This window comes from Pseudophryne corroboree, chromosome 3, assembly GCF_028390025.1.
Source record: "Pseudophryne corroboree isolate aPseCor3 chromosome 3, aPseCor3.hap2, whole genome shotgun sequence".
Classification (NCBI taxonomy): Eukaryota; Metazoa; Chordata; class Amphibia; order Anura; family Myobatrachidae; genus Pseudophryne; species Pseudophryne corroboree.
Genome location: NC_086446.1, coordinates 688,734,425 through 688,754,578, shown reverse-complemented (window position 1 = coordinate 688,754,578; position 20,154 = coordinate 688,734,425). Strand labels below are relative to the sequence as shown.

General features: G+C 45.6%; 1 long non-coding RNA gene across 2 annotated transcripts in view; it reads left to right on the top strand.

Moving 5' to 3' along the window:
• Window positions 1-2,205: 2,205 nt before the first annotated feature.
• The window catches only part of LOC135056613 (uncharacterized), a 59,700-nt gene continuing 41,751 nt past the window's right edge, over window positions 2,206-20,154 (top strand). Inside the window, exon 1 of one of the 2 annotated variants that reach the window (XR_010244027.1) lies at window positions 2,206-2,497. This is a non-coding gene — a long non-coding RNA (uncharacterized LOC135056613). The remainder of the gene's footprint in view (window positions 2,498-20,154) is intronic. The other variant, XR_010244028.1, reaches the window with a different exon arrangement.

Sequence of the window (20,154 nt, the reverse complement as noted above, 5' to 3'; positions counted from 1 at the left end):
ACACAATGCCCCCCACATTACACCCAGCACATGACATTACACCCAGCACATGACATTATACACAGCCCCCCATATTACACCCAGCACATGACATTATACACAGCCCCCCCATATTACACCCAGCACATGACATTATACACAGCCCCCCCATATTACACTCAGCACATGACACTATACACAGCCCCCCCATATTACACCCAGCACATTACATTATACACAGCCCCCCCATATTACACCCAGCACATTACATTATACACAGCCCCCCCATATTACACCCAGCACATGGCATTAGACACAGCCCCCCCCATATTACACCCAGCACATTACATTATACACAGCCCCCCCATATTACACCCAGCACATGGCATTAGACACAGCCCCCCCCATATTACACCCAGCACATGGCATTAGACACAGCCCCCCCCATATTACACCCAGCACATGACACTATACACAGCACCCCCATATTACACCCAGCACATGACACTATACACAGCCCCCCCATATTACACCCAGCACATGGCATTAGACACAGCCCCCCCCCAATTACACCCAGCACATGACACTATACACAGCCCCCCCATATTACACCCAGCACATGACATTATACACAGCCCCCCCATATTACACCCAGCACATGACATTATACACAGCCCCCCATATTACACCCAGCACATGACATTATACACAGCCCCCCATATTACACCAAGCACATGGCATTAGACACAGCCCCCCATATTACACCCAGCACATGACACTATACACAGCCCCCCCATATTACACCCAGCACATGGCATTAGACACAGCCCCCCATATTACACCCAGCACATGGCATTAGACACAGCCCCCCATATTACACCCAGCACATGACACTATACACAGCCCCCCCATATTACACCCATCACATGACATTATACACAGCCCCCCCATATTACACCCAGCACATGACATTATACACAGCCCCCCCATATTACACCCAGCACATGACATTATACACAGCCCCCCATATTACACCCAGCACATGGCATTAGACACAGCCCCCCATATTACACCCAGCACATGGCATTAGACACAGCCCCCCATATTACACCCAGCACATGACACTATACACAACCCCCCCATATTACACCCAGCACATGGCATTAGACACAGCCCCCCATATTACACCCAGCACATGGCATTAGACACAGCCCCCCCATATTACACCCAGCACATGACACTATACACAGCCCCCCCATATTACACCCAGCACATGACATTATACACAGCCCCCCCATATTACACCCAGCACATGACATTATACACAGCCCCCCCATATTACACCCAGCACATGACATTATACACAGCCCCCCATATTACACCCAGCACATGACATTATACACAGCCCCCCATATTACACCCAGCACATGGCATTAGACACAGCCCCCCCATATTACACCCAGCACATTACATTATACACAGCCCCCCATATTACACCCAGCACATGGCATTAGACACAGCCCCCCCCCCCCCATATTACGCCCAGCACATGACACTATACACTGCCCCCCCATATTACACCCAGCACATGACATTATACACAGCCCCCCATATTACACCCAGCACATGGCATTAGACACAGCCCCTCCCCCATATTACGCCCAGCACATGACACTATACACTGCCCCCCCATATTACACCCAGCACATGGCATTAGACACAGCCCCCCCATATTACACCCTACACGACACTATACACAGCACACATACCCCCCTCCCCTATATTACACTCTGTACCAGCTTACATATTATTATACCCCCCCCCCCCCCCCTTCCATATTACACCCAGTGCCACAGTACATAGAGCTGACCTAAGGACAGTGTGGGAGGGAACACCCAGTGAGAGCCGAGGAGCTGCTGCTGCTGCTGGGCTGATGATACACACTGCTGAGTGTGGTGGGAGGGGCCAGCCACAGGGAAGCAAAGCCCTGCTTCGTTCAGACGGCATCTCAGTGTGCACAGTCACAGGCTGCCTTGAAGTCTCCCGTGAAGGCCCCGCCCCCCGGCCTCTCCGGACTTGTAGCGGGAGGGCTGACAAGGTTTGCGACACACACCTACTGTCAGGGGGGGTAGGGGGAAGCATCATGCTGCCGACCCTGCTGCCTGTCAAACTGTGCGACAGGCACAGCAGCCGGCAGCAGCAGTAGGGGCCCAGGCGCAGCAGCGGGGATGCAAAGCAGGTAGGCGCCTCTCCAATTCTGGCGCCTACCTGCTTTGCATCCCTTTGCTGAGCGGATAGCGCCGGGCCTGGCGGCTCTCATTCAATCAGCCGCAAACATGCTCTTTCCATAAACCTTTGCAGCAGTAAGTGGGTGAAGCACCCTCAGGGGAATTGAGCTTACAACAGTGTGATTCCGAATATACACACACACATGCTACGAACCCACCAGCTTTATATAATACTGGACAAATTCTGGACTCACCCGGGGACGCTCGGGTTCATCAGCCCAAATGGAGAGGTAATCTTTTGCTCAATTGCTATCTATATGCCGGCTATTTATTCTGAAGTCATCCTTCCAACGGTTTAAATATCACAGAGCCCACTGTGGCCACACACTCAGTAACTGTGTTTCATTCATGAACTCTATATACAGCAGTTTTGGCAACAGTGTTCCCTAATGATTGTAACAGATTGTTACATTTGAACTTTTTACCAGCTACTTCAGTGAGTTTTACTGATATAATATTTATCGCAACGGCCCATACAATTCATGTGATTCTTATGTGTATATATGTGTCAAATCATTGAGATAGGGATTATACATTAATTACCAATTAATGTGTTTTAATTAAGTGGTATTTTATTGAATTATTGTGATCATTAAATATTTATTTTATAAATCTATTCGACTCTTTGGTTGTAATAGAACTCAGGAAATTATGGTGTTTAAATGCAATGAGCGCCTCTATTAATTTCTTTTTCTGGTTTAATACATAGTCTCCCCACCCCATAAAAGGCTTCTTAAATTCACAGTGAACTCAAGGTTCCTTTAAATTCATAGCGCAACCAGATCGTATCACCATAGCAGAAGGGTAAATGTGGTCAGAAACATAAAACAACACCCCAAACTGACCACCTATTGATTAGAAAAGTATTATTTATCCAGATGAGTCAATATAGATGAACAAAGAGACAGCAGCTGGTGTTGTACTGAGAGATTCTTTAACAGTGCAGCATTCAGTTCAAGTAGTGGAAAGAACTGCAAGAAGACCGATAAAAAATAAACTTCTCACAACTAAAGTAATAAAACTTGTGTAACACAAGCTACAGCAGCTAAGGATGATCATATTAATTATTAATACTATGTCTATAAACAAAAACAAAGCACAGCAAAAATAAATGCTGTGCCCCAATTAATTTACACACTACTGTTGGTGGTTGTCTAGGGAGCAAACTTGTATAATATACAACCCAAACAAAGGTGTGCCAACTTTATGCCAGGATGCAGAAACAGTTGTTTATGTACTGGTTTAAACCAGGAGATGCATCTTGACAGTGGTAGTCATAAATTCTAAAGTCACAATACAGAATTCATACACAATATTATACTTTATTGAATATTATATTGTGTATGTACATAAGGCAGTTTGAATTTGTCTGTGATGTCTTTGTTAAAGACAGTGTGTGACCTTGTATGATATAGGAGTGTTTCCTTTCTAGGACTTTGAAGAAGTGATTCAGTTGGAATCCTCTTCTCGATGACCAATACCTGAGGAGACTTACTTGACATACTTTTTTGAAGTCTGGTAGCAACCCATTCAGACCGTAGGAACCATTCAGAATCCAGAATCATTCACGCTCCATATGTTGTAGAATATTGCAGGTAGAGCCACCACTGAAATAAGATTGCTAAGACCACACTAAAGTGATTTCTGTACGTAGGATTCACTCAAAAGGGAGAAGCCCCCTGTGAAGGAATGAGGAGGATCATGTGGAGAGATTTTGTGAAGGAGGTGACTTGAAAGAAGTGTATGCCTGAGATGATGATAAGACAAACAACCATGGAAGGTCTCAGATGCAAAGCCCAATTATTCCATAGTTCTACCACTTCTACATTATAGCGTGCTGTTAGGGTCTCCTGCCCTGTGCTGCCACGTCGTCATGGCAACCGGGAGACAAGTGCTAGCGGAGTAACCTGAGCGCAGCTGATACTCCGGTTCGGGTCTTTTGCTGTGCAGTGGTTACAGGCAGGGGATCCGGTGCTGGTTTTTGTGCTCACAGTCTGTGAGGTCTGAGGGGGGCGTGGACAGCACCTGCTTTATAAGGTCTCTTCTCAGGTTAAGCAGATGCTGCTGAATCTTTGTTGGTTAGTCAGTTCCTGAAAGTTAGCCAGTACTGTGTAGCTTTGTATTTGTTGTTACTTACTGCAAATAGGCCTGGGGATTTGGTACTACACTCTGCCAATCCAGACCTAGCAGTAAGACTGGAGTCAGTCGTTTAGCCTGCTGAGGTTCTTTTGATATTCTGTGAACCCAGCAGGTTTGTGGCTGTACTTTCAGACCTGCCTGCTTAATCCTCTCTCACTGTGCAGGGTGTCCATGTGTCAGTTTAGTGGCAGTAATCTGTACCTGGGCCCTGCAAGTGAGAATTAGGATTGTGGAGACTCTCCTTGTGTCTATTATTCCATCTCTGACCAAGGAGTTTACTGCCACACCCGTTGGTAACCCTTTAGGGTTTTGCTGTTGCCCTTAGCAACAGCATTTCGGGTTCTCTACGTATTAAAACACAACATCTTGCTTTTTCCATCTGAGCATTTCTAATACTAGGGAGACACCCAGTTTCTTAGCCTCTGGGCTTCTCTGTTCACTCTGTGTTGGTTTTGTTACCCTATCACCTTCTGTGTACGTTATGTCATATTTCCCAGTCTGTCTGTGAGTTCATTTGTTTTGCATCCCTCTCTGTTCAGACACCAGTACATTCCTGCAGGCACTGGTGTGCATAACAGTTCAAACACCAGTACATTCCTGCAGGCACTGGTGTGCATAACATATTCAGCAGCCCAATACTCCTGTTGAAATTTTGTGGGAATATGGAGCATACCCCTCAAAATACGTTGCAACAGGTGGTCGATCAGGTGCAGGTCCTGACTCGTCAATTTAATGATTTGTCCATTAAAATGCACACCTCCCAGGCCGCTGGCGGAGCTCCCGCAGCAGCAGCACCTTCAGGGGTTAAGGAGCCGAAAGTAAATCTTCCGGATCGTTTTTCTGGAGATCGCTCGCAGTTCTTTTGTTTCAAGGAGAGCTGCAAGTTATATTTCCAGCTTAGGCCTCAGTATTCTGGGTCAGAGATTCAGCGGGTGGGCATAGTGATTTCCTTGCTACAAGGAGACCCACAGGTCTGGGCATATGGGTTGCAGCCTGACTGTCCGTCGCTTAAAAGTGTTGATGCTTTTTTTACGGCACTGGGCATGTTGTATGATGACCCTGACAAGACGGCCTCAGCCGAGGCTCAGATTTCGATCCTTAAGCAAGGGCGAAGGCCAGTTGAGGTTTACTGTACGGAGTTTCGGAGGTTGGCCCATGATACCCAGTGGAATGACCCAGCCCTGAGACACCAGTACCGAAGAGGTCTTTCTAACCAGATAAAAGACCAACTGGTACAATATCCCTTGCCTGATAGCTTGGATCAGCTCATGCAGTTATCCATCCGGGTGGATAGACGGCTGAGAGAGCGTAGGCTTGAAAGGGAGACCGAGGTTTCCTTCTTTCCCAAGGGAACCTCAGACTCTGAGGAATTTTCCGAGGAGCCTATGCAGATTGGGGCTACCCGCCTCTCCTCGCGTGAGAAGACGCGGAGGAGACAGCAGGGGTTGTGTTTGTACTGTGGGAATAAGGGTCATGTGGTAGTATCATGCCCAGAAAAGCCGGAAAACTTCAGGGCCTGAGGGTGATGGGAAATATCCTGTCAGGCCAGAAGTCAGAATTTCCCAAGAAGACTTTTATCATTCCGGTGACCTTGAAGATCCTCGATCAAACTGTCAAGACTGGGGCCTTTGTGGACAGTGGGGCCGACGGGGTTTTTATGGACCGCCAATTCGCCCTGAAACACTCTGTTTCCTTAGTACCCTTGGCGTCGGAAATTGAGATTTGTGGGTTAAACGGGGAACCATTATCCCAGGGTAAAATTACCTCTTGCACTAGCCAGATTTCTTTGTTTATTGGAGCCACACACTCTGAAAAATTGTCCTTTTATGTGACTGTCTGTACTTTTGCCCCATTGGTGTTGGGGTTACCCTGGTTAAGGGCCCACAATCCTCAATTTGACTGGGTCTCTGGGGAGATTCTTCGTTGGGGTACTGATTGTTTCAGGAGTTGCTTGAGCCTTCCAGTCAGGCTCTCGCAGCTAAGTTTGCCAGGATTGCCAGGGTGTTATGCAGATTTTGCGGACGTGTTCTCCAAAAAAGTTGCAGAGGTACTACCTCCCCATCGCCCCTATGACTGTGCCATTAATTTGTTGCCGAATGCTAAGCTTCCCAAGAGCAGGTTGTACTCTCTGTCACGTCCTGAGACTCAGGCTATGGCAGAGTACATTCAGGAGAACTTGGCTAAAGGATTTATCAGACCTTCACAGTCTCCAGTTGGGTCGGGGTTCTTCTTCGTGGGTAAAAAGGACGGTTCATTGCGACCCTGCATCGACTTCAGGGAATTGAACCGTATCACGATTAAAAACTCATACCCACTGCCTCTCATTTCGGTCTTGTTTGACCAGCTTCGTACTGCCACCATTTTTTCTAAGATTGACCTACGCGGTGCGTACAATCTAATCCGAATAAGAGAGGGGGATGAATGGAAGACTGCCTTTAATACCCACTCAGGGCATTATGAATATTTGGTGATGCCTTTTGGGCTCTGTAATGCCCCGGCAGTCTTCCAGGATTTCATGAACGATGTGCTCAGGGAATATTTGGATAGATTCTTAGTTGTATACTTAGATGACATCCTAATCTTCTCCCATTCCCTGGAGGAACATCGGAAGCATGTACGCTTAGTCCTCCAGAAACTCAGAGACCACCGGCTTGGGGCGAAGCTGGAGAAGTGCGAATTTGAAGTTCAGCAAATCGCATTTCTAGGATATATTATCTCCCCAGAAGGTTTCCAAATGGAGGGTTCCAAGGTACAGGCAGTCCTGGATTGGGTGCAGCCCACTAGTTTGAAGGCGCTTCAGCGTTTCCTGGGCTTTGCAAATTTTTATAGACGATTTATCGCTGGATTTTCGTCTATAGTGGCGCCCTTGGTGGCACTCACTAAGAAAGGGGCGGATGTTGCTCACTGGTCTCGTGAGGCCAAAGCGGCTTTTGCCCGTCTCAAAAGGGCATTTGTCTCGGCCAAGGTGCTGCGACACCCAGATCCAGAGCGTCCTTTTGTGGTGGAGGTGGATGCCTCTGAGATGGGTATTGGGGCAGTGCTCTCTCAGATGGGAGTGTCTGATAATCGCCTTCATCCCTGTGCTTACTTTTCCCGTAAATTTTCGCCTGCCGAGATGAATTATGACGTGGGTAACCGGGAATTGTTGGCTATTAAGGATGCACTCGAAGAGTGGAGACACTGGCTTGAGGGGGCTAAGTTTGTGGTCTCAATTCTCACCGACCATAAGAATTTGGCATATTTAGAGTCAGCGAAGCGTCTCAATGCCAGGCAGGCACGATGGGCTTTGTTTTTTGCTCGCTTTAATTTTTTGATAACATATCGCCCTGGGTCAAAAAACATCAAGGCTGATACGCTCTCGCGGAGTTTTGCTCCAATCCAGGAGACCACCGAGGAGCCGTTGCCCATTGTGTCCCCATCATGTATTAAAGTGGGCATTACCCAGGACCTCTTGTCATTAGTCCTTAGAGCACAGGAGCAGGCTCCTCCAGACCTTCCGGTAGGTCTTTTGTTTGTGCCTCCTAGGTTAAGACAGCGAGTGTTCCTGGAATTCCATGCCAAGAAGTCGGCAGGTCACCCGGGTATTGCCAGAACTCGGGAGTTGCTATCTAGGGCGGTGTGGTGGCCCTCGGTGGCTAAGGATGTGGATCAGTGGGTTCGGGCATGTGACATCTGTGCCCGAAATAAGACTCCTAGAGGGGTTCCTGTTGGCCCATTACATCCACTCTCTATTCCATCTAAGCCATGGACCCACATTTCAATGGATTTTGTTGTGGACTTGCCCAAATCCTCGGGGATGACAGCCATCTGGGTTGTCGTTGACAGGTTTTCGAAGATGGCGCACTTCGTTCCACTGGTTGGGCTGCCATCGGCCAGACGCCTGTCTGAATTATTTATGCTGCATGTTGTGCGTCTCCACGGGTTGCCACTTGATGTGGTCTCTGACCGCGGATCTCAGTTTGTGGCCAAATTCTGGAGGGCATTTTGTTCCGATCTCCAGATTTCTGTCAGCTTGTCGTCAGGCTACCATCCGCAGTCTAATGGGCAGACTGAAAGGGTGAACCAGTCCTTGGAGCAGTTCCTCAGGTGTTATGTCTCCAAGTGTCAGACTGACTGGGTTGCTCATCTGTCAATGGCGGAGTTTGCCTATAACAACGCGGCTCACTCTGCTACAGGGATCTCTCCCTTCCTTTGTGTGTATGGGCATCATCCTAAGGCCAATTCTTTTGACCCCCTGGACTCCACGCCTGGTGGTTCCTCTGTCGTTTCGGTCCTTAGAGGTATTTGGAGGAAAGTGAAGAAAGCCCTTGTGTCTGTGTCATTAGTGACCAAAAGGGTTTTTGATAAGCGGAAAAGACCCTGCAGCTTCAAATTAGGAGACTTCGTCTGGTTGTCTACCAAGAATTTGAAGTTGAGACAGCCATCTCATAAGTTAGGCCCCCGGTTCATCGGCCCTTATAAGATCACCAGGGTTATCAATCCGGTGGCATTTCAGTTAGATCTGCCCCGTTCTTTGGGTATCAATAAAACATTTCATTGTTCCCTTTTAAAACGGGCGATTAGTAATCCTTCTTCCAGAGGAAGACCTTCCCCTCTTCTGATACGTGGCCAGAGGGAGTTTGTTGTTGAAAGGATTCTTGACTCCAAGATGGTTCGGGGTCGGCTGTCATTTTTGGTGCACTGGAAGGGGTATGGCCCGGAGGAGCGGTCGTGGGTGCGCAGTTGTGATCTTCATGCCCCCAGACTGATACGCTCTTTCTTCTCGCAGTTCCCCGATAAACCCGGTGGTAGGGGTTCTTTGACCCCTCGTCAGAGGGGGGGTACTGTTAGGGTCTCCTGTCCTGTGCTGCCACGTCGTCATGGCAACCGGGAGACAAGTGCTAGCGGAGTAACCTGAGCGCAGCTGATACTCCGGTTCGGGTCTTTTGCTGTGCAGTGGTTACAGGCAGGGGATCCGGTGCTGGTTTTTGTGCTCACAGTCTGTGAGGTCTGAGGGGGGCGTGGACAGCACCTGCTTTATAAGGTCTCTTCTCAGGTTAAGCAGATGCTGCTGAATCTTTGTTGGTTAGTCAGTTCCTGAAAGTTAGCCAGTACTGTGTAGCTTTGTATTTGTTGTTGCTTACTGCAAATAGGCCTGGGGATTTGGTACTACACTCTGCCAATCCAGACCTAGCAGTAAGACTGGAGTCAGTCGTTTAGCCTGCTGAGGTTCTTTTGATATTCTGTGAACCCAGCAGGTTTGTGGCTGTACTTTCAGACCTGCCTGCTTAATCCTCTCTCACTGTGCAGGGTGTCCATGTGTCAGTTTAGTGGCAGTAAGCTGTACCTAGGCCCTGCAAGTGAGAATTAGGATTGTGGAGACTCTCCTTGTGTCTATTATTCCATCTCTGACCAAGGAGTTTACTGCCACACCCGTTGGTAACCCTTTAGGGTTTTGCTGTTGCCCTTAGCAACAGCATTTCGGGTTCTCTACGTATTAAAACACAACATCTTGCTTTTTCCATCTGAGCATTTCTAATACTAGGGAGACACCCAGTTTCTTAGCCTCTGGGCTTCTCTGTTCACTCTGTGTTGGTTTTGTTACCCTATCACCTTCTGTGTACGTTATGTCATATTTCCCTGTCTGTCTGTGAGTTCATTTGTTTTGCATCCCTCTCTGTTCAGACACCAGTACATTCCTGCAGGCACTGGTGTGCATAACAGTTCAAACACCAGTACATTCCTGCAGGCACTGGTGTGCATAACACGTGCATAGAGATTGTTTTGATGCTACACTATGGAAGCTATCTTCTTTTGTCATTGTATTATGTGGATCAGGAACAATGGATGATGAATAGGAGCAATAACTTTTAAGAACTCATAAAGGGGAGATGTATCAAACCTTGGAGAGGGATAAAGTAGAGGTATAGTATTAACCAATCAGTTCCTGTCATTTTTCTAACACAGCATGCAAAATGACAGTTAGGATCTGATTGGTTTGTACTTTATGTCTGTCTACTTTATCTCTCTCCAAGCTTTGATACATCCCCCCCAAATCCAAACAGTAACTATTTATTATATGTAGACCCTAACAATTATGCCTACAAGAAGGGATAATAAAGGAGCAATTCAACATTTTCTACAGTATGAAGAAATATGTAAAGGTGCAAAGTCATTTCCTCTCCCTCTCTTCCATGACAACCATACATCAATACATTTTAGACTGAGGAATTGGGACATTCTGTGGAAATGCTTTTGCGCCATCTAAATGCATTACGTAGTGGAAGTACACTAAAATGTTCTCTAGAGGACCGTTCCCCTCCCATTTGGACCCTAAACCTTTTCCATTACACACACTATTAAACTAATAAACCTAAAAAGAAAATAATCAAAATTGCAAAAGCATTGATTCATGAACTAAAGAAAGCTCAAGTGTATCTTTATGATCGTTGAGTTATTTAAGATACAAAAGTCTCCAGCAAGGAGGATTTTACTGTATTTGTTGGTATAATTAAAGGAAAGTCTAAGTATTTAGGGAGTGATTCAGACCTGATTATTCGCTAGCATTTTTTTCAGCGCTGCGATCAGGTCAAAACTGCGCATGCATATGCACCGCAATGCGCAGTCGCATCGCGCGGGTACAAAGCGGATCGTTGCTGTGCAATGGGTTTTATGAAGAATCCATTCGCAGAGCCGATCGCAAGGAGATTGACAAGAAGAAGGCGTTTGTGGGTGGCAACTGACCATTTTCAGGGAGTGGTTGGAAAAACGCAGGCGTGTCCAAGCGTTTGCAGGGCGGGTGTCTGACGTCAATTCCGGTCCCGGCCAGGCTGAAGTGATCGCAGCGGCTGAGTAAGTCCTGGGCTACTCAGAAACAAAAGATCTTTTTGTACCGCTTGGCTGCACATGCATTTCTTACAATTGCACAGCTAAAATACACTCCTCTGTAGGCGGCGACTATCTGATTGCAGCGCTGCAAAAAACTGCTAGCGAACGATCAGGTCTGAATTAGGTCCTAAGTTAGTGGACATTTTTACTTTGGCTAACATGCAGGTTACTATCCAGCAAAACGTTGTGTAAAGCAGCCAAGCAAATGTACATAAAAAGGGAGATCCACTAGATTGTAAGCACCGATATTGCTACTACATTGAGTGTCATTGGTTTTCCATGATGAATGCAATTCCCTAGTGATGTGAGTCACCGCGTCATTTTAAAAATAGTCAATTGTAATAATGTGCCATTCATATGGTGTCTTGGAGCTTAAGAAAATGGTCTACGCCTCAGGATATTTTCTGGTTTGTAAATGCCCTATTCTGTCTTGCATTATCCAATTTTGTGCCTTATTTACTTTTGTGTAATAGTAAACATACTAATAATTAAATAAATGAACAGGAAAATTAATCATTTTGCAGCGCTATATACAGTGATCAATAGTGTGCCAGTAGTTATATTTCATCCCAAACCATCTAACATATGGTGTGTTGAGGAGAAATTTCCATTAGAATTCATGCACAGTGTTTTATTGGGAACGTTTTCAAAGAATACCTAAAGGAAATATGTTTTAATCTTCTTTTATTGTTTAAGAAGAATAACAGTTGTAAGAACTCTTTGGAGTATGTTAATCAGACTTGGTAAATATTAATGAATACTTGTTTGTTTTCAAACATTGAGAAATGGGTTTAATTATCTTAAATTCAATTATTTGACATTATTTTGCAGGAGGGACTACAATGAAATTTCACATTATTGTTTTCCTTTTGTATATTCTCTAGTGAACTTATGTTTCTTTACTTGCTTTACAGATATTATTATCATGCTGTATAAACACGTAGTTTAACGCTTTTGTGAAGGAAATTGTTTAGTAAGAGAGTCTGAACTGAAACAATTTCATATATTTTACAGTTATTTCTAATACTCTCAGTGGCAATGTAAATGTAGTTTATGGTATATTACTCTTCCTGAAATGTAGCGTAAGGCTCCGCTTAATGTGTGCAAAGGAAGACAGAGACTGTTGTTAGCAAGATCTAAAATCAGTGCCACGATGCTTAGGGATAAATTGGCTTGTGTGCTATCCAGCCAGACAGCTGCTGCTCTGTAAAGGAGTAACATCCAGTCCAAAGAAGATTAGCCGACACATAATTCTATCAGTAACCCACTCCTAATGCTGATTTTGAGTTGCACACTGCTGCGCCACCATCAAATAAATAACCCCCAACTTTTATCACTATTAGCACCACCCAAATGACATTAACTGCACTATATGTGCCATCCTCCTGGTGCTGTACAAATTCAGAAGAAGATGCTTCAGTCTGACTCTCATAGTGGGACAGGTCAGGAGGTGCATGCCCCCACATACAGAGAGGAAGGCAGGGGGGTGGGGATGCACATAGGGCAGTGAGAGGAGTGACTGTTCCATAAGATCTGGGGCAGTGTTCAGTAAATGGGTTGGTCCTGGTGGAAGGACCAGCTTGTGAATTGTCACAGGCCAGACATGGTGGGTTTGCAGGCAACTAGACACACCCATATGTGCTCACCACAAACCTCCGGTTCACTATGATCGAAAAGTATATGTAGTTATATGTAAGTCCAGTATACAGTACATTACTTGTCTCAAAGTAATTAAGGCTAGCAGAGAACTGTGATGAGTTACAGCCTCCAGCAAGTAAGAATATGTAGGATTGTCTAATAGTTACTGATTCTTTTAGTGGCGTTGTATTTGTATAATGCATTTTTATAATGTAAATATTAAAGGGGGTATTTACCTTCCTTATGTAGTATTCTGCACAAATCCCCACCTTCCCTACAATAGGTTTTGAACAGAGAAAGTTGGCTGTGCATGTAAAGTAGCATTACCATATACTGTATGCAGCGGGATGTACTCTTAATGTCAACACCACAATGTCAACAGTAATGCAGACATTTTGCAGGGACCGAATGGTTAGGGTTAGACTTCAGGAGGGGAAGGTATGGGTTGGGTACTAAGGGGAGGGTTAGGGGTTAGCATATACGCACCACCAGAAACACTGCTAGATGTCAGATGTCACCAGGCACTGTATCACCTGCCATAGACTTTTTACACCAGAGTTTTGGCTATAAAAATGATTAAAATAATGCAAAGAAGATATTTCCAACAAATTCTTTGTATTTTTCATATACTTTACTCAGTAAAAAAACTCTGGCACAAATGTTAGTATGACAAGAAAGGCTCTGCCTCACCTACTTCATCCCACCGCACCTCACTGCCTCACTGGGCAGGTCCCTAAAATTATAGGGGTTCGCCTCTGGGGTGCAGGTCACCCCCAAACCACCCTGGCCATACCACCCCAAGACACCATACAAATAAAGGATAGCAGGGAAAAATCAATCAGAGTGTTAGGTAAGTGAAAGTAGCTGCTTAGTGTTATAGAGAGGGCAGGAGTGAAGTATCAGAGTGTTAAAGTGTTAAAACAGTGAGGTTAGCTGATTAATGTTAAAAGTGTTTAATGCGCGAAAGTTGTCTGAAAATGTTACATAAATAAAAAACAAACACAGAGTGATAGTGTTAAAAATAAATGTGAGATGGTGATGCCCCAAAGTGGCCCAGCTAGAGTAATTCAAGAAGCCCCACGCTCCAAAAGTTCACCACACATTGACTTACTATATAATAATTATATATTCAGTACTGTGTGTGTGTGTGTGTGTGTGTGTGTGTCTGAAGGCTAGAGACTCCTTCATTCTGGATTGGCACCCCTACCACTGCCTCGGAGGCTTTTAAATAGGGACTTACTGTACCATTTGCTGACTGCACAATTTTTATAGTAAAGCGGCAAGATTTTAATAGTTATATAGCAAGTCAGTTGGGTGAATTTTTGGGGTGTGAGGCTCCCTGGATTTATACTTGTTGGGCCTCTTTGGGGTGCCCTGCACCCCAGAGGTTAACCCCTATAATGTTAAGGACTTGCCCAATGAGGCAACATTGACAATTGGTGGGCTGGCTCATAATATTGGCCATAATATTCCAAAAACCTCAGATATGATGTATAATTAAATTTATTATAATTCTAATGGCTGCATGATGCACCAGCTCTCTTTTATCTATACTAACATTCTAACCAGGTTGACATTTTATCAGAATCAACATGATGACTATCTACGTGGTCAGTGTCAACATGCCATGCATGTCAACATTACCATTGTCAACAAATTATACCACACTAGGGTGCAGAAAAACCTTGTACCGACCCTGGGTGGAGAGTTTGCCTGAGTGGGCAGACTAATCAAAAGATGCACACAACTACTTTGCAAACATTGTTTTGGCCTAACATAAATGTTCTGCCTCTTATGTGATAATGCAGCTTTAAGTACCAGAGCCGTCTTAACAGCAATGTGGGCCCCTGGGCACAGCAATGCACTGGGGCCCCTACCCATCCTCCAGGGAAGGGGGTGCTATCAGCGGCAGCTTTGATGTCCCACGGGCGGTAGGGGGTGTACTATCTTCCGCACAGCATATAGGACCTGGAGCAGTAATTTCTGCTAATTACTCCTTTACTGCACAGATGGGGTGGTAGGGAGAACACTAAACTCTAGAAGGTGGCATTGGGCTGAATGAAGGGGCCCCGGTACATGACTTCCAGGGTGGTAGGGGGTGTTTAATATGTAACGGAGGGGTTGATAGTGGAGTGGGCTTAATATTCATCATTTTCTGTTGAGAGAGCAGCTTGCATGACTGCAGATATCTCAAGTTCCTGGAAAAAGATTTCTTAGCTTTGAATGGGATAAAAAATTAGCGTGTCTCACCTGTCAGGAGGTACTAGGGACACGTTTCACAAGGTACTGGGGACTTGGGGATCAGAGTTCAGGAGCCAGAGCAATCCACCAATGAATATATAAAACTGCATATTAGGCATGTGGAGCTTGAGCAGGGACCAGCTGCTTGAAGGCTGATATCTCTGGTTCTGGGCATAGTAGAGAAAAGATGCCAGTGTCTTCCGAAAGTGGACAGTCCCAGCTTTTGAAATATACCCACAGAAAAACTCTAAGTAATACAGAGCCTGAGATATCTGGCTGGGAAGAGCAATTAACAGGCTTGGATGGGGACCACTGCTTTGAAGTCAGATATCTCTGGTTCCCTATGGCCGATTTTCAAAAATCTGGTACCCCTGGAAAGAGGGACCCTCAGCTATCAGCCTACGGCCCTTATACTCCTGGGGCCCTTGGGCAAGTGCCCATTGAGCCCATACGAAAAGACGGCCCTGTTAAGTACATTACATTTGTCTTCCGCCTACCTGCTTCATTTAAAACCTGCTTATCTTTTTTACACTTTTTGGCCAGATCCATCATCATTGATAGAACGTATTCAGTTTTCAGGTCATCATATTTGAAATAACCTGGACTCCATATGCTTTTCCTAATTCCACCTTCTTGGCATTCCATCTGCTGACAGAATGTGCAGTCTATCTAGAACCTGTAAAAGAGACTGTAGTAGAGGCTGAAGATGGAGGATATTAACCAAAACAGGCCTGCAGACTACACAAAACTGAATTCTGGAGTGCCCTCAGTATATCAGTTCATGTGCAAGCAGCAAGAAGAAAAATCCTGTATCTTACAAGCTATGGCTACCACGCTAATTCTGGATCCACCTAGTGCAGGGGTAGCTAAACCTGGTCCTCGAGAGCTACCAACAGTTATTGTTTTCCAGGTCTCCTCACAGAATCACAAGTTAAGTAATTAGCTCCATCTGTGGATCTTTTAAAAAGTGTCAGTGAGTAATGACTGCACCTGTGAACCTGCTAGGTGAGCTGGAAAACGTGAACTGTTGGTAGCTCTCGAGGACCAAGGTTGGCTACCACTGACCTAGTGTATCACCTCTGCCTTATGAAGCCAGTTGTGACAGGCCCATTTCTAAGATGAAAGATGGTCCTTCTTCCAACAGTAGAAGGCCACCGGGATTAAACATTTATTTAAATATTGACAACTGTAGATTAGGGAGAGGTATGTAACTTGTGCACTAAAAGGGCTTTGATTCTGGGGACAGTATTCATTTAAGTTGATCAATGCTCATATAGCTGCTCTGCTTACCTAATTCTTTAGGCTTTATCTTGCCATGCCTAGTGTAGTGGTAGTAGGGGTGCAGTATAGATCCCCTGCAATTCCAACTACAAATATTAGGTGACAGTGGACCATGAACAACTAAACATTATTTTTTCCCTTTCCTAAGCATGGCGAGCACCAACCGTGCATAGTGTTTAGAATTACTGCCTTGTGGCTACGAGTTTACACTACAGTATCTGTGTGAAATCTGAATGTTTTCTCTAAGTCTCTGGCTTCTTCCCACACTTAAAAAACCTCAAAAAAACATACTGGTAGGTTAATTATCTTCTGACTAAACATTAGCCCTATAACATTAGACTGTATGTGTGTCCATGTTATAGGGAATGGGCTGGGGCTGAAATGCCAGTGTTCGGGATGCTTAGAATCCCGAGAGGGGTCGGGTAAGTATGCCAAACCCCTCCCCAACCCCCTTACCACAGCCTAAATCTCACCTTCCCCACAATCTAACCCTTCCCGGTGTGCCTAAACCTAAACACCCCCCCTCACACACACACACCAAAACATAAACCTAGCTCTCCCCTGCTCACAGCCTAACCCTAACCATCCCCGTGGGTGCCTAACCCAAATCCACTCTCCTCCCAGCCTAAACCTAGCCCCCCATCGTGCAGCCTAGCCCTAATCCACCCTCCTCCCAGCCTAAACCTAGCCCCCCATCCTGCAGCCTAATCCACCCTCCTCCCAGCCTAAACCTAGCCCCCCATCCTGCAGCCTAATCCACCCTTCTCCCAGCCTAAACCTAGCCCCCCATCCTGCAGCCTAACCCTAATCCACCCTCCTCCCAGCCTAAACCTAGCCCCCCATTCTGCAGCCTAACCCTAATCCACCCTCCTCTCAGCCTAAACCTAGCCCCCCATCCTGCAGCCTATCCCTAACCCTCTCCCTGCAGCCTGAACCTAACCTTCCCACCCCCACCTCCGTTGGGATGCCAGCGTCGGCATTCTAAGCAGTGTTGGTAATATGCTCCATTGGGACAGGGACTGATGTGAATTACGTATTCCCTGTAAAGTGCTGAATAATGTGTGCACTATATAAACAAATATTAACAAATAAATAAACATCAAGTCAATTACTGTTGGACTTATAAGGCTCATCTGTATCCTTTATAAGAAGCTTTTTGGTTATCAACTTTTTTTTTTCTTTATCACCTTTGGCTTTGTCCCTCCCAATTCTACATTCTCCAACCCATCGACTTCAGTTATGTCCCTCACATATCATCCTCTGAGGTCGAAGTGGCTTTGCCCTGAATGGTATGTCTGATAGCTTCCACAGCCAAGTGGTTTTGTCCTTGACAGTGTCACTGAGTTTGGTTGAACAGTAGACACATTGTAACTTTGTAGAGCATACTGTAGAAGCAACTTTGAGATTAACAGCAGTCCAGAATTAAGAGTTACCGTCAGTTAACTGAACAGGCAAATAGAGTTTACATTTCACATATAAAAATGAAAAGTGACAAGTGTGCTATAAGTATGCTGAACAGAGTCGTATTGTTATTAACGGGTGTAGTACTGCTGACCGGCGGTCAGCTTACCGACGCCGGGATCCCGGCAGCATACCGATGCCGGGATCCCGGCGGGGAGGGGCGAGTGCAGCAAGCCCCTTGCGGGCTGGGTGGCGACCTGCGGTCGCCACGGGTTCTATTCCCACTCTATGGGTGTCATGGACACCCACGAGTGGAAATATTCCCTGTTGGTCGGCATGCCGGCCATCGGGATAGTGAGCCGTCGGGCTGGTGGAGGAGGTCATGTGACTGTCGGTCAGCTGACCGGCGGTCACATGAATACCACCCGTTATTAACAGCATTTATTTATAGGGTGCTACAAAGTTCTGCTGCATCATACATACTGTAGGAATAAAACAAGGTAAACGTGATACATATATAATTGCATGCCTACACAAAAATATTAAAATAAAATAGTTTTTTAGTTGGACACAATAGCTTTGCAAAAGTGTAGAAACCCATTTTCCATGTTGTGACATACAGGCTAAGAAGAACCACTATTCAAAAATACGTTTAAAGCTTTAATTATTAAGTTAAACTAATAATTCAAAAACTATAACAATCAAATGTCATTATGAAAGTTAAAATCAAATTACTGCCACGCCCCATAAACCTCTGCACAAATGGGTACACTGTAACTGGATGCAAAATTACAGTTTATCAAGTACTTGTTATTAATTTTATTAATTGAAGAATTTGGGGAAGTAAGAGTTGCTTTAATCTGCAACATCATTCTAAATCTGGAGGTAGATTTTAGTCTAGGGCTATATGGACTGTAGTCTTTGTGATTGAGGTGTCTACTCATCACTACCACCAGAGCAGAAGTGCTGATTTAGTTTCCAACGCAATGCGAGTTGCAGGGGTGGATAGTACATTTTTGGAGCAATTCTACCTACAGTACATTGCTCTAGTGTGAGGAGCGCCAATTCGAAAATCAGCTATACCCGCAATCACTAACACTGCTAATTTGGTAGCAGTGAAACTTTGTACTGCCATCTCTGACCAGTCACGCATGCACAAGAAGATAAAAGACAGGTTGCAGATGGTTCCAATTCCAAATAGGATCCCTGTTTGCAACCCGGACTTCCCATAGGTCTAAAATACAGCTCCATCTGATAACATACCTCCCAACATTTGAGAGTTGCAAAGAGGGACATCTTCACACGCGCGCCCTAAAATGGGACGTGGCCTACATAAAAGGGTGTGTGGCTTTGCGGAGGGTTTTTCTAAGGGCCACGGTCATGCCTCCTGAAAAGCTCCTGGGCTCAGCTAGGCTCTCTACTGCCCGCATTGGACAGCATGCTATGCTCCTGTAAGTGGGCGTATCATGTGCTAGACTCACCCCCAAAGAGGTGTGGTCATGTTCCTAGCAAGCTGTGGTCACACCCCCTCCTGGGGGGGTGGGGGGGGCAGAAAGTTGTTGCACCAGGGCCCAGGATTTCTCTTGGCAGCCCTGCATGTATCATATTACACCTGCAGGGACAGGGGCTTGTACCTGTGATGTGCTGTGAGTGCTGCAGGGGCTCCTGCGATTGCACAGACCTACTGATTGCACATGCATGGCGCCATTGCTGAGAGGGTTCTGGGTGAACCCTTCACCAGATAATTATGCAGTGTGTAGCCCATAGCCTACAGCGGTCTGCCACCATCTTCAGATGGTATATGCGCAACTTGTCATTCTGATACAGCAAATCGTGCCAATATTGGCCTAATGCGTACCCAACATTAAGGTGCCCATACACTAGATGACCTGTAAACAATGCATTCTCGTTAACGAGAACTCCCCCGGCAGCTCCCCAACAGTCCTGAGCAAACGATATAGTACAATACACATAAGATATATCTTAAGATCTGGGGGGACCTACATCCAGGAGCATGCTGTCATTGATGATAGCTTCAGATCTTTCCTGCAGGAGGGTAGATCAGAAGCTCTGACCAACGACCAGCGGAACCTCGCATCGTGGCCGTTATCGTTCATATACACTGAACGATCTGCACTATTATGAACGATTTGTAGTTCCGATCAGAAATGGCCAAATCGCTAATAATATCGTCTAGTGTATGGGCACCTTTAGTTTGATCAAAGTGTCAATTCTAGCTCTGTCACCTTTGGTAATGTGTAGGTACCAGGAAAGCTATATCGTTAATGATGAAGTAGGCTTCTTGGAATGTAGAGCTGCA